The 22,868-nt window shown below is 50.5% G+C and overlaps 1 protein-coding gene across 4 annotated transcripts in view; it reads right to left on the bottom strand.

Annotated features, from left to right (window-relative positions):
- The window catches only part of PAK3 (p21 (RAC1) activated kinase 3), a 148,824-nt gene that overhangs the window by 72,851 nt on the left and 53,105 nt on the right, over window positions 1-22,868 (bottom strand). For 2 of the 4 annotated variants that reach the window (XM_087748436.1, XM_087748440.1), the window contains exon 1: window positions 11,707-11,812. The exons of the other annotated variants lie outside the window; for them this stretch is intronic. The gene's annotated coding sequence lies outside the window, so the exon portion shown is untranslated. Of the gene's footprint in view, window positions 1-11,706; window positions 11,813-22,868 lie in introns of those variants that run through there. 4 annotated transcript variants of the gene reach the window in all.

Raw genomic sequence — 22,868 nt, forward strand, 5'->3', positions numbered from 1 at the left:
TGGGCAAAATAGGCAGGATCAAAGTCAATCCTATCTTACACACGTGCAGCCTCCCTGACTTCACTGGCGCTCAGGCCAGACAGTTTGAAATTACATCACTGGCATCTTGATGCAGATTAGATGGCATCACCTCAGGTTACACACGAACACAGGACTGGGAGAGACCCGCTGGGTCACCAAGTACAGTCCCTGCTGTCCAGGCAACCACGTCACCTAATCCCTTTATAAAAGAATCAAAAATAGTTATGAACCATACTTCATCAGGCACACCCCAGGCTGGCCATGAATGATATATTGTGGTGTAAACTGACTAGGGAAAAAGTACACAGACACATCCAAGACAAATTAGAAACTGCAATAAGCAGGGAGGCAACTTAGTCTAACGGCCAGGCAATGGGACAGGCAGCAAGATGGCTGCGTCCTGCTGCCAGCTCCCATGCTGCCCCGCTCCACCCACAGTGGCACTGCTCCATCCCTCAGGTTCCTCTGGGCTGAGACCAAGATAGTGACATTGTCCTTCCTTTGCAGATTGCTTTTAGCTCTACAGACAAAAAGAGGGATACAAGAACTAACTATTTTTATCCACTCAATCTCCCCAGCAGGTTTTTAAAGCCCTCCTTTGCAATTCAGTCTGTGGATAATTTGCTACCTGCATCTTCATAAAGTTTAACCTGTCAGAGCCTAGCAAAGGTGTAATTTCATCCCCGGGCTCTTCTGACTTGAGACTCGGGAGCTTCTCTTTGTGGATAAAGTATCAAAGCAACAGCTCTGTGAGACAACAGCCCTTTGCATCTCACAACCCATACATTATTCTCTCTAAACATAGTTTAACAGGCCGGAATCAAAACTTTTGCTCTCCCCTGATTTCTCCTCCCCCTGTGCACACCTCAAGAAAGAACACACAGAGATAAGAACAGCAGACAGAGACACAGAGAGGATGGTTTATCCCACAGGCAGAGGATTACTGCATCATGATGTAATGACCTTGTTCAGAAAAGAAAAAGGTTACTTACAAGACAGCATGAGTTGTAGAAATACCAGCTCCTTTCCAGAACAGGGTAAAACAACGTCCATTTAAAGTTATGCTGAAGAAAACGTAAAACACTTGTCCAGTGCACTGGAGAGAGAAAGAGCAAACTTCAGCCCAAGTGGCCTGGATACGATCTCTCTCCAGATACACATAACACACTGAACCAAACAAGCAGGAGTGTTGTTCAGCTAAGTGTGCGTGGAAAGGAGATGCCATTCTGCTTTCTATGTGTTTGCATCTTCAAACACCCAAGAGTCCCCTCCGCCCCCTACAAAGGTGCAGGGCAAAAATAGCCACTTTTGTGTTTCATTTCAGGTACAAAATGCTATGGAACCAACCATTTTAGTTGCCCCCTGTGAAGACTTTATGTTTATGCTTTCTTTTGAATGTTTTCTTCCCACACAGAACAACTGGAGGGAGGAAGGCCACATGCTGCCTGTATAGGAAGAAATCCCATGAAAGAATAACTCGAGGCCAGGTTTGTTACCTCTGTTTAGACAGCATTTAGTGAAGTCTTGGCCATGACTAAAACTCCAAGGCTAAGTTAATCACATTTACGACTACAGGTTCCTCAAAGGGACTTGTTTCTAATGAATTTTCAAATGCTATGAAAATAATAGGTATGGTATTTACCATTTAAACATTGTAAAAGAACATTGACATTACTGCCCCAGTACAGCACGCTTATTTCACTGCTGGACATTTATCCCTCACTGTTGTTATTCTGCTAAAGCGAAGCGTATGTTATTAAAGCCAATATTTACCAACAGATACTACAGTTGTGAAAGTAATATAGTCCTTCCATGTAAAACTAGGCCTCCAACAGGAAATAAAAGGCATTTGGCAAGTCTTAGCCTGCCAAGGGCAACTGCTACATGTCCTGTTTCCAGGACAAGAAAGCCCTCCAGTTACTCCAGATACTTCCAGTGGTGAATGCTGAGCTTGTCTGGTAAGTTTTCCGAGCCCAGTGAAAATCCTACAGCAGACACAGAAAGCTCTGAGTCTGAATTGGCATCAGATGCTTTAGAAAACAAGCGAATTTCATTTTGTTACAGGAACATGAGAAGGCCAAAATGCTTTATTTGTCAGCACAGGAACAGGCACTCATCTGAGAACATGAATATTCTGTTGAAGTTGTTATAAAATGAGACTCTTCCAAGGAAACCCTGCACTGAGCAACAGTGCCATGTGCCAGCTTACAGTGCCCTCTACGCTTGTATGGAACAAGAAATGTATTTTCTATAGCAGATGAACAGCAACGACAGCCTTCAGACTAGAGTATGGAATATAATTTGCAGCAAATTCCAGCCTCTCAAGAAGAAACCTACAATATCTCCCTACTAGCTCAAAGACTCCATACAAAGGCCAACTCAACATCATGCGTCTACTGCAGTGTTTCTTCTCAATTAACCAAGAAAAAGCATATTAGCCATACATCAAAACTGCATTGCAGCTAGAGCTGCCAATTACTTGTGGCAAAAAGGGAGGCTGATTCATTTGACTGTATGTGGGCCTTGGCTGGAGTTTTCCCAAAACGCTACAAGAAAAGAAGAAAACCTCAGTGAACCTCCCCCTCATTCCCACTCCTTCCTCCCCCCCAAATCAGAGTCAAGAGGCCCGTGCTTGCAAAAACAACATTTCCTGGAGGATTCTTTCTCCAAATCACTCCTTTTCTAAATTCAGACAAAACACACAGCAACTCAAAATACGTTTGCATATGATATATACACATACAAGGACACCCCTCCCAAACACGTACAAGTGAAATGCAATGCAAAGTATCTAAAAAGCCTTTAAATCCCCAGTCCCCCGAGAGTCCCTACATCTTGCATTATAAATCCTGCGGCGTTATGTGGCCACCTGTGTAATGTGTAATGGCTACCTTATGACACTCGGCTCAGCCACGAGCCTGCAATGGTGGTTCAGCAGGGCGGGGGCGGGGGGGGCTTGTCTTTGTGCTCAAAACGCTCACAAAACAGAACATTTCTGCTATGCACAAGCACATTCTGAATCCAGATCCTTTCACAAGCTCCTTGTACTGGACACGTTTAACACCCAATATGCCACAAGTAGCAATTCTTCATCCAACGTGTCCCTCCTTCAGCATACATGTCTCGAATGAGCCTTGCAGCCTCAGGGTGATGGGCTCTTCTCTCCCTAGCACTGCCAGATGGAAGCACCACAGGTCTGTTTGAAAAAGGACACATGAAGTAACGTTCCACTGTAAATTGTCCTCATTAGTCGCCATGGACCCAAATTCTTCATTTAGGCACCTACAGGCCTAGGTTTGCAAGGTCCCTGGCCACACAACACCACTGTTCCCCAGAGTGAGTTCAGGACAAAAATTCAATCATGTTTGCTTCTAAGTGGTATCTTCCATTGCTCTGCCAGCACCCTACTGATGACCTTGGACATTTGACTTCATCCTCATGTTTCCAGCGTGTCTGACATGAGTCAACCTGGCAGCCAGCCCCCCCGGAGCAGTCAGACCCTGCCTTAACACACCTCTGCTTTTTCTCCAGGCCTGACTTTTAGCCATTTATTGTAAACCTTTAAAACAGTTTTCACAGAAAATATGCTTCGAGATCCTCAGAGTGCAGAAAAATGCTTGAAGCATGTACCTACTGCATGTACCTTCTGGCACCAACGTTTAAAATTCAAGTGAGCACACTGGGGGGGAGCCTGGGCCAGCCTGAGCCCCCCCTTCTGTGGCCAAGGGGACGGGCGGTCGGACACGGCCAGCTCCATGGATCACAACGTAGGGTCTCACTAACACTGGAGGACAGACCAGTGCAAAGCATCTTTTGCCTAATGACCCCATCAACAAAAGCCATCAGTCTAATGAGAACTTATGCTTTAGAGGTTGTTTGGAATATGTAAGAGCGCATTATTTTCCTCTCCTTGCCCAAAAGTAAGTCCTACTGCGGGTTGGCTTTGGGACTATGTTTACCAGACTGCTTCCTGGGGTACATACACAGCTGTAACTCTCAACGGGTAATTTCTGTTCTGGTACGCAAGCAATTATACTCAGGACAACCACTCCAATATTCCTGAAACAGAGAATCACACACGTTCAGCTGTACCCATGAGGCCAAGCTCTGCCATTCTGCTGGGATCAGCAATGCAAACACCATGAAATATAGCTCAAAAAAATACTCAAGAATCAGATAACTGACCTCTTGCATCATCTGTGGGCCTGGAAACCATCCACATGCTGTCATGCACTAAGTAAGAGGAGAGAGATCTTGCCACACCAAGGACTTAGAACAGGAAAACTACCCCATACCTAGACTCCTATTGCTTTTCCTTATGTCATGGTTTAACCCCAACTAAGCCCCCCGCAGGCGCTCGCTCACTCCCCTCCCCGGTGGGACGGGGGAGAGAATCGGAAGAGTAAAAGTGAGAACACTCGTGGGTTGAGATAAAGACAGTTTAATAGGGAAAGCAAAAGCCACGCACGCAAGCAAAGCAAAACAAGGAATTCATTCACTCCGTCCCACCAACAGGAAGGTTTCAGCCACCTCCAGGAAAGCAGGGCTCCATCACGCATAACAGTTACTTGGGGAGACAAACGCCATCACTCCGAATGACCACCCTTTCCTTCTTCTTCCCCCAGCTCTACGTGCTGAGCGTGACGCCATACGGTGTGGGATATCCCTGGGGTCACTGGGGTCAGCTGTCCCGGCCGTGTCCCCTCCCAGCTCCTGGTGCCCCCCAGCCTCCTCGCTGGTGGGGTGGGGTGAGCGGCAGAAAAGGCCTTGACTCTGTGTGAGCGCTGCTCAGCACCAACTGAAACACCCCTGTGTTATCAACACTGCTTCCAGCACAAATCCAAACCATAGCCCCATACCAGCTGCTGTGAAGAAAATTAACTCTAGCCCAGCCAAAACCAGCACACCTTATTTATTACATGAAGAAGCCTGGCATTCACCCTGAGTGTCCAGGGTGCTCTACAGACCACAGGAGAAGACAGGGCATGCCCTGAACAGCAAGTTGCTCAAAAGCTCTCACTGTCTGCATTATGGATCGTGGCTGTAGGAAGTGCCCCCTAATCAGGTGCTTTGGAGACATTTTACTTCAGAAACACACACTGGTACCAGGAGTTCCAGCACTTCAATATCACTATAGCTTTCAAAAAGAAGGGTCCAGGACACAGTCTCTGTGCGTGAACTGTCAATATACTGCAGAAAAGAATAAGGCTCCACTCTCAGCTTATTCCTTCTGAAGTGCTTAATATTATTCATTAATGCCACTAGAGAGGAGTATTCTGCATTCCTCTAGTGCAAGAAACAGTGGAGAGAGAACAAGAGCATGGAGAGAAGGTGTGGTACAGAATGTGGGGCAGAAATGAAAGGAGAAGACTGTCCCCACAGATTGCCACTCTAGATACTTCCAAGTATTACCCCACCTCTTTCTGGTCCATGCATCCTACAAAGTGCAAAGTGCCTTCTCAAAAAGAAACAAAACAGGGAGCAAATTCTGGTTGCTTTAGTCTTTTTTCTTGCTAGAAATCTCACCTCTTCCCAACTTGAGTTCCCAGAGCCTCTGGAATGAAGAGAGGAGAGTCATAGCACAGCACAGCTAACAGAGACCATATCTGTAGAAAATAAATAACCAGGATGCCAACCTGAGCTGGCTAGGCTCACTAAAAAGATCAAACGAGGACGTAAGCAGCTCTTTTCTGGAGCAGGCAGGCATCGTTTCAGTTGTTGAAATATTCATGCCCCAACAGGAGCTGTGGCATCAATGTCTGTCCCCGATACAAACAAACCTGAGCTCAAAGCATGACAATCTGTGTTGTGCAGAGTGGAATCACAATTAAAGGCGTTTTCTAAGCCTCCATTTCTGCATGCACACATTTGACAGCTTTTCTGGTGACACTTCAAGAGCATCCCAAATCCAAGTCCATAACCTTCTGCCTGTGAGGGCAGGAGGCATTAAGAACAGTTTTAGCAAATGCCCAGAATTTTAGTTGTGTGACTTCCTTTCTTCCCTCTCAGGTTTACCAGGCACCAGCAGCCCCATGTTTCATCTGGGGAGTGGCTGGAAGCACCTGATAAATACGAGCTTGCATCTGGGCACTGCAGGTTGAATCAAAATTGTCTGCAGGGAAGCAAGTGGAAAATTTCTGATCTGGAGGACTTTCTCCTTCACAATAGGGAACAGAGAAGAAGGAGACAGAAAATGGAAAACATTAGGCCTTTCACTCAGGAGACACACAGAAGTACTTTCCAGTGCCCTTCCCAAATAAAGCGAACAGCAATTTATTCATGCCAGCAAAGGGACAGGGACTGGGGGGCCACACAGCTGCTGCCCCTTCAACAGCACTGTCTGGAGAAACGAGCACACTCAGGTGACACGACAAGAAAATGTTTTAGCACTCCCCTCATCACATGCAGCCAACTGTGCATACACCCTGCAAAGCAATGGTGAGCCTGCGAAGGTGCTAGAGCAGTTTCAGCACTTGAGGATTAGAAAGAAAATGAGAACAGTCCGGCTCTGGAGTCTGTGCCGTACTGCAATGTTGAAATGGCAGTTTGTTTCAGGCTTACAGGGGACCTACGGCTGGACAAAAATGACACTGCAGTACACTGCCTTGTGGGAAAGCCAAGCACATGCGTGCGCAGCAAGCTGGATCAAAGCACAGCTATCGCTGGTCCACGTGCAAGGTATCGCTTTCAGAAGTCAAGGGGTCATATCAGAATCTTTGTTTCCATTTCTCTGAGAAAGCATGCTTTTGCCCTTAGGATTATGAATAAATATGTAAAACTTTCCCAAAGATTCCCTGAACACGTTTTGCGATCCAAATTGCCTTAATTTGCTTCTGATGGCAATAAAAAAGTACACACGACCAGAGCAGACAAAGTAAAGGAGGTGTATCCAAGCTCAACTTTGCCATTTCCCATCTTTGCAAGCCTTACACAGTGCTGTATTGGAGTGTCCTGCACCTGTTCTACACAGAGAGCCCCCAAACCAGCATTGTCACATGGACGCAATGCAAACTATTCAAACCGTGGAACTGACAGCGAAACTCCAGGGAAGAGAAGTGCTTTGCTCTGGATCAGTCAAGAGTCGGTCACATCTGTCAATACGCTAGTAGATAAGCAATCGACAACAAAAAATAATGTTGGGAAATGAGCCCATTGAATATATAACAACGTTGTTTTACCCTTGAATACATAATGCACACAGTCATGATGATAAGTCATTAGAGCAAGACAAACCAACAGGTAACATCTGCTCATGCTAAGCAACATTCATGGCAGAGCTTTCTCAACCGAGCGGGACGTGCCCCTGTTTTAAGAGGGACATGATTTCTAAGTCTGCCTCTAGAAGGGAAGATATGAGACCAGACATCAGAGTACCCAGAGGTGCACCTAGCCCAGTGCTCCAAGAGCCAGACCTGCAGGTAGGGCTGGTGGCATATGCCGACAAGAGGATCCTCCCAACCTAGGAGCCAGAAGACCTGGAGCACTTGTAGGCCTGCCTGTCCCTCGCCCAGGGCTTGCTGGGGTCAAGAGCTCCAGTAGCTGGGGACATGAGACTGCATCAACAAGGTCATGGGCTTCCTGGATGACAGTCAGTGGGACCGACGGGGTGGATGCCATGCTGCTGGCCCAGAGCACGGCGTACCCACCTGCCATGTCCCACACCGCTTGCCTGAGGAGGTGAGGGCCACCTTGCAGCCCCATCTCCTGTCTCAGGAAACCCAGCAGGCCAACTCATAAACAGGGCACTGCCAGAACTAAGTTGCGTCTGTCCAATTAAACATGTGAAATGAAAAGTCCCTTTGCGATCCCCAACAGCACACACCCTACATTTGCTGTCAGCTGCACGCAAGCCACAGCTGCTGACGTTCACCTGGAAAAGATCTCCAAAACTCAAAGCACTGACACAAGCCACTAGCAAACCACAGATACTTCTGTTGTATTTTTCCATTACAGAATTACCGCTAGGAGCAGGAGACACACCAGCAACAGCAGGTCTGAGAGAAGACATTCACATCCGCATCTCCACCTGCGCTGACCCAGGCCCAATGACACCTACCAACTACCACTTGGCCTAATGCCATTCTTCAAGTATCAGGCAAATCAAAGTACCCATAGCAGAAACAGAAGATATGTAAGCTCAACTATTCATGTCTGAAAGGTAAAAAGCAAAACAGAGCTGCAGGGGGAAAATGCTAGCTAAACACAAAATACTATTGGCCAGTAGAAAGGTTTATTTCTACAGGTGAAAAGTTAATTCAAGTTTCTCTCTCCCCTTCCTATTGCTGCCCTCCCCACCCACTCACTCTGTTCCCCCTGCCCATTAAGTTCCTGGGAGAAAAGCTTCAAGCACCTTTTGCAGGATCTAAGGCAGGTAATGAAAGAGGAAGATCACAGTGGGCTCCCGCCTGCCCACTGTGTGGCACAGCAAGGAACAGAACCGGCTAGGCACAAACTGACAGCAGTGTTAATGTCCCAAAGTCGCAGGGAGTCCAACCAGAGCAGAAGCGGAAGCCAAATCTGGCAACGTCACCCCTGTGACCAGTTCTGTGCAGACATGGCTAAAATGAAGGAGAAGCTGAAGGCAGTTCTGAGAGACCTCCAGCTCCCACGCTGTTTTTGATCCCAGAACACTGTCAGCTCCAGGAACACTTGGATCCACCGTCACAATTAAAGTATTAAAAGAAAAAGTGGAGATAGCTTCTAGGCAGAGGGAACAGGAACTGAAATGGGACTGTCACCACAAACCAGCTCTCCTCTAGGAGCAAATGTTGCCAGGCCAGGAGATGGCTAACACAGGAGCTGGGTTTGTTATGGTGAACAATATGCTGCAGAGCTCAATTTGTCTCACCTATCCCTGTAACTGTATGCACAGAAGTTGCAAAGAAATATGGGGGGTGGAGGCAGACGACCTCTTGTGCCACGTTCTGTTTATCCAGACCTTGTGAGCTGGCCGAGGACACACAGGATAATTTGGACTCCACCTTCCACACACTTTTAAATACTGAGTTTTGGTCAGATCCTTACAGAAAAATTGCTCAGTGAACGGTCTACTTGGAAAGGTAAAGTCCTCTTCTCTGTAGTCAACAGCAAAACACTCGCCAACTTCTGCAGGACCCCCCTACACAGTCTCACTGGGCTTGTTAGTTTAGAGGGCACAAAGCACCCATCAGACATTGCCTACAAGAAGCTGGCATGCTCATGCTAAAGCCCTGAGGCGAACGAGGCCCAAGCACAGGGCCTGTGACAACCAAAGCATGTCACCCTCGGTATTGCCTCCTGTGGCACAGCTGCCTCCTGAACTGTTGCTGCTGCAAGCGGCGGCCTATGAGGCTGGAAACTTAATCCTGTAACAGGAGCTCAGGGCCCACAGGAGCTACTGAGACTTACTTTTAGTTATCCAGAGTCACTCGGTGAAGAAATGCCACCCATGCAGGTCTCGGTTCAGAGCACAAACTCCTCTGCAGCCCAGAGGCAGCTGCCTGCACCTCCCCACCCATGAAGGCAGCCACCCCCCAAACCCAGCCCCCTGCACCATGCCTGCCGCCAGCTCCTCTGCCCAGTCCCACACTCTAGGAAGGCAGCTCCAACCAACGCAGCCACAAGCATCGCTGTCCCTCGCCAGCCCTGTGCCCACCGCAGAAAACCCAGGCTCAGGACAATCCTTCCCCTCCATGCACATAACCTGTCATGGCAACCTTCACTCCCCCGCCTTGAACAACCCACCAGCCCATGTCCCAAGCCTAAAAACAATTATCCCCAATTCCTGATTTACTTCATTTTCTGCTCACGCCCTTGGGTAACCTGTGACTGAACACTGGAAGCATGAAGCTTCCACGAGTGGGGTACCGTACTTCCACGAGAGATGGTGGAAGCATGGGGCTCCTCTGCAGCCATGTGCCCCCCTTCCACGAGAAATGGGGCAAAGGTACTTGAAAATTCCCAGTGCCACTTCTGCACAGATGGCCCGCTCCCTGCCAGCAGTCCCTGCACCAACTCCTGCTCCGGGGACACGGCTGTCCCCTCCGGCATGCCCTCCTGCTGCGAGCTGCCCCAGGCAGTCACCCTGGCCGGGGCTACGTTCTCGCCCCCGTTCTCACCCCCATTCTCCCGCTGCCCTCCCCATTCCTGCCCTCCACCCATGGCAGCCACTTCCCCAGGGCCCTCAGCACAGCGGCCTCCTCGTAGCTGTGCCCAGGCCCCCTCCTCCCTGCCTGACAGCCACGGAGAAGGTGGATTCACACAGGAGGAGGAGCCAGGGGAGAAGATCTCATCTCATCATCCCCTCCGGCCACGGTATTTCCTTCCCTCTCCCCCTCAGGCAGGCAGGTAGCAGCCTGGCTCTGGCCCTGCAGCCTTCCCCGGCCCTCCCGACAGCCCGTCATCCTCATCCTCCTCACTCTGGGCTGATTCATGTCAGCTCGAAAGTCGCTCGGCAAAGCCCACTTTGATCTCCAGCCTCCTGGTTCCCTGTGCTGAACGTCATCACCAACTGTGCCCAGAAGGAAAACAAAAAGCGGACTCCCCTCTCCTGCAACCTTCGCACGGCGTCGAATTTGGGCAGGTGGGGCATCGGGGAGATAAGGGGAATGATGCTTTTAGGGGCGTCTGCCGAACTCTCCACACAGATAACCAGGTTGTTCACTCCTAACGCATGTTGTGCCCGCCCCAGCAAACGGAGCCATGTGGGGAGAGACAAAAATCCAACCCCTTGACACCCTTTGGGGTTGCAAGTCCAGAAATAGCTCCGCTCTTTCCAGCTCAGGCCCACAATCTCTTTCAGATGTTGCTCACTTTGAAGCCGTGGCTTTTGCCGTCTGAATTCCCTCAGCCTTCTATATTAAATACACCACTGTATTTAAAACAGGGTTCATTTCTGGCACCGGTGAAAACAGGATCCGAAAACTGTCTGAATGACCAAAAAGGGGGCACTCGTGCTGAGCGCATCCCCCACTGGAGGAGGGAAGCCTGAAGCAGCCAGACATCACGCTGGAGCACTTCCTCGGCTGGCTGCTGTACAAGTCTGGGACAAAGGGACAAGCCAGCACGGGGACCAGCTTCAGTGTGGCATCGGGCACCACCGTGCCTGTGCGGGGGAGAGACCACCCTTCCCTGAACGCATTTCAGGAAAAACTTAGCAGGCGTTTTTAAAGGGATCAATCGGATGCGTGTTGCCAATAAAGAGTATTAAAAAAAAAAAAAAAAGAGAGAAAGGCAGAGTTATTTATAGCCCAGAGTTTCTCACTCCCCTGCAGAAGCACAGCCCAGAAGACCGCATTGTTGGAAGATGGGGAAGGCACACACAGACACACACCACGGCAGCCTTCATGGCCGGTGCCGGCGCTGACATAACTTCGGACCCGACGGCGGCCCTGCGGCTCGCAGCCTCGCCGGGAGTCCCTCCCGCAGGGCGCCGCTCTCCATTTGCAGACGACGCGGAGGCTGCCCGGTAACGCAGGTGTCACTGCCGGCGGAGGAACCCCAGGGACGCGGCCAACCCCGCCACCCGCGCAGCCCGGCCCTGCCCGCGCGGCACCCCCGGCCCGCCGGAGCCCCCCCAACCTCCACCGCCGCGGCGCCGGGAGGAGCCGGGGAGCCGCACGCAGGGCCACGGGCGCCGCATTCCGCAGGCGGCCCCGGGCGAGGCCGGGCAGGCCGCTCCCCGCCCGCCCCGGCGCCCGGCCTTACCTGCAGCCCCCGCTGTCATGCTGCACCGCCCGTCCCCCGCCGCGGCCTCGCGCCGCCGCCGAGGGCCCCCCCGGGCGCAGCCCATCTGCCGCGCGCCCGGCCCGCCCCCCCCCCGCGCCGCCGCCGCCGCCGCCGCCGCGCGCCAATCGCCGCGCGCGCCGCCGGGACGCGCCGCCGCGCCCCAAGCCCCGTGTCGTCACCCGCCGGCCGCCGCGCCCATTGGCTGCGCCCGCGCGGCTGCGGCGGCCCCCTCGGCGCGCGGGGGGCAAATCTTGTGGTTCGAGGCAGCTGCGTGGGGAAAGCGCGGCGCGGGGGGGTCCCCGCCCGCACCCCCCCCCCCCCCGGGGTCCCCCTCCGGCAGAGGTGTGCGGGCACCTGGGAGGCGCGGACCAGCACCCGGCTGGCACCCAAAGGTGTCCTGACAGGCATCACAACGGTCCTCGTCTGCAGGGAGCAGGAAATGCACCGTGAAATTTCGGGTTGCCCCCCAAATGACGTCTGCCACGTGACAGCCCCTGGGCTTTTCCCGTCAGCACCCAAAGGTGGGAGAAACCCAGGGGGCGCGAGGCGCCAGCAGCCGGCCCCGGCCGCGCCGGCGACAGCGGGCGCTGCCCTGCAGGGATCCTCGCACGCACCACGAGAAAAATCTCCTTCACGGTCTCTGCTTTCCCCTCTCTCATTTGGAATTGCGTTTCCCCAGGCAGAGCGAGGCCCCGCTCCTGCTTCTCCCCAGCCCGCGAGTTCAACTCCTCCGTGAAAGGTCTGAAAAGTTGAAAGAGCCCCTGCTTTGATGAGGATGGCCTCACATTTACAATATTTCCAGACAAAAAAAAAAATCCACAGGCAAACGACCGATGTTACAGCAGGGCCCCGGGCCGCAGGCACCGCGGGGCTGGGAGCACCGGCCTTGCTGGGCGCTCGCCCCCGCGGCGGGGCTGTGCCCAGTCCCGGGGCTGGCAGGCCGCTCTGCCAGCCGCTCTCCTGTCCCCGCGCCACCGGCCGTGGAAGGGGCCGCGCTGTTACACCCCGAGATGGGCGCATCTTTGACCTTTTTTTTTCGTTTTTTCCTGGGGGAGAGGCACAAGGTAGTGTTTAATAATGCATTACGCAGCAGCCACGGGCAAGAAATGAAGACTGCCTTCTGCTGGCTGCGATCGCCAAAGGTAAGGCAGGTCACACCCAAGAGGAGATAACAAACCCTCCCAGCCCCACCACACGGCATGCGATCTTCTCTGACCACGAGTGGTCACACTGTCGCCGTACGGCTCGTTCAAAGGACAGGTTCTCCAGAAGCAAAAGCACACTGAGTCGCTCAGCCAACACTGACGTGACAAGCAGCCCCTCCTGAATCACCGCTGTCCCTTCCTGCTGCACGCTGAGGTCTCACCGAGGTTTTCTTCCCCAGTATGAGTCAAATCTATCACTTAGCTGGCTGGCTCTGCAGGGATCACAGTCAAGCCGTGGAGCAAGTTGTCAGTGCCATTTCCGTCACTGTAGAGAAATACCCCCGTGGACAGATGACTCTCGGGATCCTCTGAGGTCAGCAGCGACCCTGCAAGGCCACTGTCCCTTGGCAGTGGAAGAAGAGGCGCCTTCCACTTTCTGCTGCAAGTAGCGTCCACCCCAGTGACAGCACGGTGCACATCCAAGGGGGCCCCGGACAAGCAGACCCCTGCAGAGGACATGCTCTCCCTTGTTGAGCTAAGACAGGGTAGTTTGCAGAGGGCTTAGGCTTTGGCCCAGCTCTTTCCCCCTTCAAAGTCTGTGCAAAGGTTTAGGGGAACGTCCCCCGACTGCAGTGATGAAGGGAACGCAGCTGAAGAAGCTGTCAGGGGTCCCTGCAGGCTCACCTAGCCCTTCAGGGCTGAAGGGCCATACCCTGCAAACCGCACTGGCTGCTGCAAATTACTGTTTAAAAACAGCCCCCAGAGCTGGAAAGGACTGAGCAGGTGGTGGACAAGCAGTACCCAGCCACCTCCAGAGTAAAAATTATTCCCAATCGCTTCGGACACAGAAGTTATTTACCAGCCCCACGCCCCAGCGCACCACACGCAGCGCGAGGTCTGTGCCCTGCTCACAGGCAGCTCAAGGAAAAGCTGCAGACAGAGCACCAAGTCAGGCAATTACAGATGTTAGGACTGAATCTGTGGGTGAATCGCTTTCATTCATTTTAAAAAGTCCAACTAAAACATAGTTTTAGCATAAACTACTAGCAAAACTATTCTTAGAAGCATTGTAAGAAAACTGCAGGCTCCCTGAGACACCAGCCGAAGGCTGGGCCAGAGCAGATGAAGGAAGGGTTTCAGCTTTCTTTCTCCTGTGAAAGAGCAGAAACTTGACTCCGTGACTGCACGCAGTGAAAAAGCAAGATCAGATCCCTTACTTTCAGCCTGGTCCAAAGTTACGACTCTCTTCGGAGCTGAGGAAACCTTGCAAACATTGACTGTGCACGGTGGAGTTTTTCCTGAAAATCACATAGGGTTTTTAGAAGTCTGTGCCTTTGGGGTTGGCCGTTAGAGACCACAAAGCCCTTGAACCTCTGCTATTTCAGCCTCCCTGGGTTCCCTAGCTATCTTTAAGCCGGTGGATGCAAGCCGACTGTCCCATGCCTGATAGGAAGCTGATGCCCCGTGCCTGTCCCACGCCTTCCTGGGAAAGGAGACAAAGAGAGGAAGCAACGGCAAAGGGCAGAAAGGGGAAATTGCCCAAACCACAGAGCTTTCTTGTCCCTCACCCCAGTCGTACGTGAGGCTGACCCCGTCAGAGCTGGCGGGCTCCTCTGCACACTGTGAGCAGCCAGGTGTACCACCAACGGGCACATTGCTTGCAGCACACTGCTAGGAGAGGGAAAAAGCCAAGTGACTGCATGGCCGGGGCGCAGGGCTCGGCAGTGCAAGCAGAACTCGCTCCATGGGTGATACCTGGGCCGGGCTGGGCTGGGCCAGACCTGCAGTCTTGCTAAGCCTGATCCTGCCCAGACATGGACAGGGTGCCGGCTTTGTCCCCCCAGGGCATGGGAAAGCAGACTGGTCCCTGCTAGATGTCAATCCTGTGTGACTGTCACATGGGTGTCACAGCTAGTTGGAGTCACTTCGGGAGTCTGCACGCCCACGAGGTGCGGCCTCTGGACCCGCAAGGCCTGCCTGAACTCTGTTTTTTCAGGAGCCAGCTAGGTCTCCAAGCAAGGGTCTCATCCTGCAAAAGTAACTTCAGAAACTGCCCTAATTTGAGCCCCAATGCCCAATGCTTTAGGAGTCTGAGAAGCAGGAGGAGGGACCTGGCTGGACCAGGTCCATTGCCAGCCCCAACGGCTCCTTTCTTGAGTACTAAAAAAGGCAGGACTGGCTCTATCGGGACCATCGTGCTGGAGTGTCCCTGTGCTGGGCTCTGCACAAGCTCCCCAGCCCCTCCGTGGGGCACCCCCAGGCAAGAGTGGCCCAGGGACAACTCCTTCCTGAAGATGCAGCCCCATGGAAATACAGGGCCAGGTAGCCAATGCAGCAAAGCAAGAGAAAGAGAAAGTAATATTCGCTCTGAGCAACAAACAGCCTTCTCGTAGCCTTTGTTCCTCCAAAAGATGCCCGAGGACTTCAGAAGCCAAAAGCCATGTAACCATGCCTTTTCGATCTAATCAGATAGACCCTCCCAAACTGATTGCAGTGCTGCAGACTGCAGTAGTTTCATACCAGCACCCTTCCCTGTGTAAGAGGGGTGTGCAAGGCTAAACGCCTCAGTAAAAGAGACCAAGCACCAGCATTTTCAGAAACCAAATGTACACTTAGCTGGGATGGCCAGGAAGTTAAAAAAGGAAAAGTCTTTCTTGAGCAAAAAGAGGAATCCCTTCAAAGAGCTGCCTGATCCTGCTTTCCCGGGGCATGTGCTCAAGCAGGGCAGGAATTCAGGAAAGTTCTGCAGCTGCACATCTGCAGGATGCCTTGGCCAGTACTATGTAGGATGTAACCTTAATGGGGCACGCGGTTCCAGGGGTGCCTCAGATACACCCTAGTGAAGGCACAAGGCCACTGAACAAACCCCTCTCTGCTTCGGCAAGGCAGGAAGGTGGACACATTCTCCATCCGCGACAGAACTGGTTCTGCTGCATTTATCACACCTTGCTGGCAAACATGACACAATCTGAGCAATACAGCATGACTGGTAATTGGGTGTCAGTAGGTTTTCATGGGAAGAGGGGGGTAAGGATCCCATTAATCTCCCATACTTAGTGGTAGCTGCCAGAGAGCTTGTCCTGCAGATAAAATTAACGCTGACAACTAACTCCCATCCCCATTAACAAAACCCCAATAAGCAACAACATACTCCGGCTCCTAACAGCTGTGGGTATTACGCTACCCTGCACCTTTCTGCCCGTGCCAGACTGCTGAGGCACAAGCAGCACTTGGCCGCCATGGCTCTCGCTCCTGACCAAGGCTGCGTTACGTGGGGGACTCAGGGGGCCCCTCCGCCAGCCCTGCTGAGCCAAGGCAGCTCCGCAGCGGTTTGAAGCGGTACCGCAGCAGGACTGGCTTAGCTGCACTGGGGGCTGATCTGGGGAGCACCAGGGGAAAGGGACACGGAGGGACGCTGAAAGCTAACAATTAAATTTTGGGGCCTGCTTGGCCCATGATGTCATGGTTTCCCAGCGCCCCGCCGATTGGCTGCGGGTGAGCATCTGCTGGGAGCTGGGGCTGGTTATTTGCCTGAGGTTCAGACCTTTCCCAGCAGCTCTGAATCAGGCTGGTTGTCGTGACAACCTGGATAGTGGCAGCTCCTGATAACCACGTAATGAGGTTGTCACAAAAAGGAGCCCCTCCGTCAGAGAGGTTTAGGGATCATTAATGTTTCCGAGGGAGCGTGAGAGCAGAAGAGGTAAGGGGACCATCTGGCGATGCTGGAGCACGTCAACAGGCTCCCTTGGAAAGGAGCTTCGTTAGACAGGAACCACCTACCGACACGTAGCGATGGGAACCAGGCAGGCTGCCTGCCAGCAGTGAGGGGGTCCCAACTGCTCAGCTGTGGGATCTGGTATCTGCCGAGATCCAGGCAAAGACAGAGCAAGGAGGACACATGAGTACTGCCTGGGAGCGATTTGAGTCCCTGAGCGGGGAAGGTGCCCGGGGCTCGCTCGGGCACAGGGCAATAACACAGCCTGGGACAAGTGACAGGGTGAGGCTGGCACACAGAGGCCTTCCCACCGTGCCACTGGCCTCACGTGCGACCTTGTAGAGGGTAAGTCATTGAACCACTCTGTGCCCTAGTTTACCCCATTTGCAGGTGACTTCTGCGAACGTTGAGAATACCTTCCCACCGCCGTGCCATGGGGCACTGGGAAGTGCCTGTGCTGCAAACCCTGCGCAGGGCAGGGCAGGGACTGGCAGCAAATGCAGCTCATTCAAAGACAATTCATGCATGACTGTGCTGTCCTGAGGATCCTCTCAGCTCCGGTGCAAGAATGACAAGGCAGGACAGAGATGTCCCCTTGTCATTACTGGAGACTGAGCCTGGGAGATCATGCAAGGCACCAAATACAGTGTCTTCCCCTGTACACATGCACGGTCTTCTCACCCCAGGAAAATTTTTGTCCTTCACCTTGTCCTCGTGAAAGATGGATTTCACTCCATTCTCAAACCTGCAAGATATCTGCCGCTGGCTGCAATAATTGTGGATTGGGGTGCTGCAGTCTGAAACCTCCATGGATGGTGATGACACCACAGCTTGGAGAAGCTCAGTTGCCAAACTACTGATCCTCAAGACTACGTCCCTGGAGAAGGCTGCCCACATTCACGTTAAGGATCACACTTTTGAAAAACACTCTCCTGCAAAACGATGAAGTCTGAATCTTTCCTAAGAGGAGATAGAAATTACCTCCATAGATAACTCTTTATGAATCTTACAGCAATAACTGACAGAATGTTTCTTTTATGTCATCTTCATCTGTTATAAAAATACCTACTGTAAACACTTGCTTAAGGCAGTATAAGACTTTATTAACACAGTCTTCATATTAAAAGCAGCTGTACTTTTATTTTAGTTTATATTTTTACCTCAAATCATCATTTTCCTACTCAAAATTAATGCTTCAACTGTGGATTTAACTGAGATGTAATAAGAATATTAACACATGCCAATTAACTACCAATCAACTACTAAAGACAGCATTTAATAGATACATTTCTTAATATACCACTGCTACACCTCATTAAAATGTTGTTGAATCTTCACAACTGTTGTAAACAATCAAGTGGGATATAATCCACCTCCAGGAACTAGTAAAACCGAATGTAGTGCTCTCCTACCGTGGGGACGTGTGTGATATAAAATTCAAAGCTAAGACAGAGATATAGTTGATTACATATAACAGAAATACTCTCAGATTAATATTAGGCACCGGGTTCACAAATCCTGCCTCTCTCAGAAAGGAACAAAGGGACGAGAATGTCTGCAAGGAGATTCCCATCCTGGAACAGCGTTTTGCAAGGGGAAAACAATACAAGCCGATACTGCTTAAACCTGTGCTCTGAAATGCTACCCGAGCTGTAATTAGTGATTCTTCCCCACGAGAGGCCGTACAGCCCAGCAGCATTGCTCCTCCAGTTTTGGCAGAGGGGAAACTGAGGCAAAGAGCTGCTACAGCAGCTCAGGGCTGGGCGGCCGCTCAGTGGCAGCTGTGCACTAACCTCCCAGTAACACTGCCTCCCACGGATCCCCAGTGTCTCTCCCAGGCCCTTTTTTTGTCTAAACTGCAATTTAAATCACCTTCCCACAGGAGCAGCAGGACTAACAGCGTAAATGTATCAAGCCCTACCTTAACACAGCTTGTAAACAGAACACATCACAGCTTCCTGCAGGAATAGGAACGGGATTCAGAATTTTTCAGGAGACCCCTGTGAAGTCCAGTCCTGCCTGGTCTGCAGTTAAACATCTCCCATCCTCCTTCATGGGGAACATCACATTTGACTGACTACAAGCAAAGACGACCCACCTGCCTGCTGCATTTTATCTGCTAAAGATGTTGAATTCAACCTGCTCTCAGGCTTGAGAAAACTAAGATTCACCCTACCTATCTAAAGAGCACAGAACAGCTTCCAGTCCTTCCTGGTGTCTGAGAACGAGATTCTGAGCTGCACCACGTTACCCCAGACCCAGGGCAGTGTGGCCAAGCTGCCATGGCCCAGCACAAACACCGGATTTACCGATACGTGACCACGCACAAACCCCCTGCACTACAATGTCTCGGCAGAGGTGATGGATAGATTATTTCTCATTTAGGAACAGATATATGTAACTATGCTGCTGTATGCTTTAAGGGCAAAATCTGACAGTAAAACCACCACAGTGAGATGGGCAAATGCAGCAAATTTATCTTCTCCTCGAAAAATAATTGTCATTCAACACTGATTCTTCATTGGAACAGCCACACATCACTGTGCCTCAGTTTCCAACCTGTAAAATGTCTAGAGCTGGGTGAGACATATAAAATCTATTCTCCAAGCTGCTTATCTTTGTTTCAATCTGAAAAGCATTTGCCAACATACTAGACTTTTACACAAGTCATTCTCCATTTTTTTCCCCAACTACTTGTGACCAGGAATGGTACCGATTCTTGTGCCTGCTGGGAGACATCAAAACAGAGAGGCTCAAGACGTGGAATGTCACTATTATACAGGCTACGTTCAGGCTTAGCCACACTGTGGCAGTGTCTGGATCTGGGGTTTTAATTTACATTCACCTCGATGTAATCATTAAGACTAATTACTGCAGCACTGAGGCGGCGTTAAGTGTGAAGCAGCCCTGCCTGCACAGCCCTCCGCTTTTGACACCTGAGCTCAGCCCTGTGCTGAGAACACACGTGCCAGCGGGGAGGCCTGCAGAGCTCCTGCCTCGAGGTACCTATTTGAAAGGAGTAAACCATTGGTGGTACCTGGCATTTTGGGTTTTTAGAGATGCTGAATATGGAGGCCAAAATCTAATCTGTGACTGTCCAGAGCATCTCAGCATCCCAGACCAAACCACATGAAGGTAACATCCAAAGGGAAGGTATGTAGCTGATCTGATTTATGAAAATGAACTGATTAAAGCCAATAAGGCTGTTAGAAAATGAAATGGCATTAACAGCTTTTACACTGAAGCCACTATTGAATTTTTTTAACGCCTGTTTCTCAGTCAGACATGTTGCAATAAAAAAACCTTCCTCTCTGGCTCTTTTCCACTCAATGCAGTTGTGCTTCAGGGACAGAAAGGGCTTAGGCAGGGATTCAGACCTGTTTTTTGCACTCCATCACCAGAAGATTTCATATGGGGTATGATTCTGGAGTGAAGACACACGAGACTGGAGTGCTGTTTGTTGTGGAAAAAAAGCAGTGTCAAGCAGCTGCCAGGGAAACTTTGCCATCCCTCATCTCCTGCTGCCTTCAGAGTATTCTGGAGAGAGCAGGAAAGTCTGATGCCACTGAAGTCCAGGATTTCCCTATTGCCCTGAGACAGGCTCCATGGGAGCAGGGAGGGAGCCAACCTGTGAGGGGGGCAGCAACACACTACAAAACAGGCTGGAGATACAGACTCACACCCAGAAACAGACAACCCAAAGAGGAAAGACGCTCTATCGTGTTTTCAACGCCTTGAACTATCACTCTTCCTTTAGCATCCCAGTTGCTAGGAGTTTATGATGAAGGCATCACCCAAGGGTGTGAGAATAGCAAAGCTACTGGGGGCTCCGCAAGTTTGTATCCATGCAAACAATTCCTGCAGCTTGGACATCCTCCTGTGATAACCCAGGTACACAGCCTCCAAGCCTGGGCTGACTTACCTCTGGCTGGCACAGACGAACTCGTAACGGGTTGCACCCCTTAGAGATCCTAGACCCTCAGCTACACTATCACAGGGGAGGGTCTGAGTTATTCCTTCAAAGCAGATGGGACAGCTGAAGCTGCTTTCATCTTCAGTGGTTCCTTCCCCTGTCCCCACAAATGAAAGCAGATCCTTATTTCCACGTGGCTCCTCCTGCTCATTCAACTCTCTCTTGAAGGTCCACTTTTCCCACAACAAATGTTGTGAATCTGAGAATTAACCTCATACTAGATCAGTAGCAACTTTGATTTCACAGCTACGGCAACTCCACTGATGTCATGGGTGAATATGAACAAAGGTGCTATGGATGGCAAACACATGGCCCTATATGGCGGCTTGGGAGTACGGAAGAATGCTGGGTTACCAGTATGTTGCAATGCAAAGGTACTATAGGCATTGGGATAACATCAGCCCAGAGGGCCTGGAGAAGAAAAAGGTCTTTATGTGGTTCCCATTCCATGAATGAAGACTTCATTGCCTGGAGAATATCTCATGACAGTTAGATTTTACTACCATGCCAGGTCAAGACAGCATCCTCCTAGCAGCTGGAAGACTAGAGACAAGGGTTGGCTGTGATCTTACAGCACTTCCACACCAGCCTGCTGGACTGAAGCCTTACAATTAGAAAAAGCATGATAGAGAATGTGTGTCTTGACTTAGAGAATACCCTTCCCAAGCTTACCGGGGTTGTGACCTGGGAAGTTAAAATGCAAGAAATTTCTGGCTGCTGACCAGGCAAAGTATTTGATACTGGGTTAAAGAATCAATGGCTCTCGGCTATAGCAGACAGGCACCAACTGCACTAGCTAAAGTGCCCCTCTTTTCTTTAGTGTGCCTAATACCAGCTAGAGCAGCAGGACTGAGACTGCCTTTGTGATATAAACAATTTGCAACAGCTGAAGAAAAAAATTCCTCTGAAACCCGTTTTAGCGAAACACTTCAAACAAGATTTCAGGAACTTGTTCCAGAGGAAAGACTTCTACCTTTGCGAGACTGACCACATCACGATAGTAAATGGAGAAAGTGCCAGGAACAAATTTACGTGTACCGGAGGAGCGACTAGAGCCTAAAACACACCCTTGCCTCCAACACATCCTCAGTGCAGTTACTTCTTTAGAGGAGAATACCTCCTTCTCCTCCTTCTCCTTCTCCTTCTCCTTCTCCTTCTCCTTCTCCTTCTCCTTCTCCTTCTCCTTCTCCTTCTCCTTCTCCTTGCTGCCTGTGAACCCTTCCAGCTCCTTCCTTCTCTTTCTCCCCTGTAACTCTGTACACACTTGTAGCTCACTATACATCAGGACACAGCTAGTAAAATGTGAGAGCTTATACATTTGTTCATGCCAAGCAGCATTTCACTACTATTTGCCCCCAAACTCTTGGTTTTGTTCAGCCACAAAGAGAACTCCATAAGACATAGTGAAGGCTGGTCGCCCACCTAAGCATGTGTGCAGGTGGAAACACCAAGGAGAAGTTTGTTCCATAGATTTATCTTTCATGTCACTGAGAAAGTTAAGGTCTGTTTTGACAGCATAGACAGGACCAAGTGTTGGTTTGAAGACAGAAGGCCACAATCCCAGAAAAAATCTATCAGAAGTTCAGAGTCCAGAAGGCAGTGGAGCATGAGTTTTCTGGCAAAATAGGGGTTTTTTCTTCTAAAAATGATGCTTTTCAGAGTACAAAACAACCCAGGTTTGAGAAGTCTTATCTGAACAGTAGAAGAGTTTTGAACCCCAAGATTAAGGAAAGATATGTTCATGAGACCCTGAACCCAAGACAGTCCATAGAGAGAGGTTGAAACCTGTCTCAGATGTGGAGCCCTTTTCATACCACCTTCGGTAACCAGCTTCTTTAAAAAACTCAAGAAAGCATCAATTTTAGCATGCACCCACAGAATGGGAGAACACTTAATTCATGGCAAATTTAGGAAAGTTTTGTTCTCCTTCTGGTTCAGATCGAAACCAAATGTAAGAAGAAAAAAATATTTCAAGAATCGTGAGCATGACCTTTTGACCAGTTTCAGTGAAGTACAGAAAGCACGACAGTGCAGAAAGCACTACATTTCAGCCCTCGTCTCTGGCTGTGAATGTCGGGTGTTCAGAGAATACAGTCAGGCTTATTAATCTGGTGCTTAAAGATGTCACCTAATCAAGAGCTGGGATCAGAAAGAAATCCCCAGCTGACATTAAAATGTTAAATGCAATGGACTGAATCCAATTATTATTTTTATTGGAATTGCTAATATATGGGATGGGGCTGGAGGGTCTGATTTCCAAGATAAACACGCGACATCAGTGCCACTGGAGACGGGGACTGATTGAAGA

The sequence above is a fragment of the Nipponia nippon genome, unplaced genomic scaffold (genome assembly GCF_047370975.1).
Source record: "Nipponia nippon isolate SJK-2023a ecotype South Korea unplaced genomic scaffold, ASM4737097v1 scaffold_12, whole genome shotgun sequence".
NCBI lineage: Eukaryota > Metazoa > Chordata > Aves > Pelecaniformes > Threskiornithidae > Nipponia > Nipponia nippon.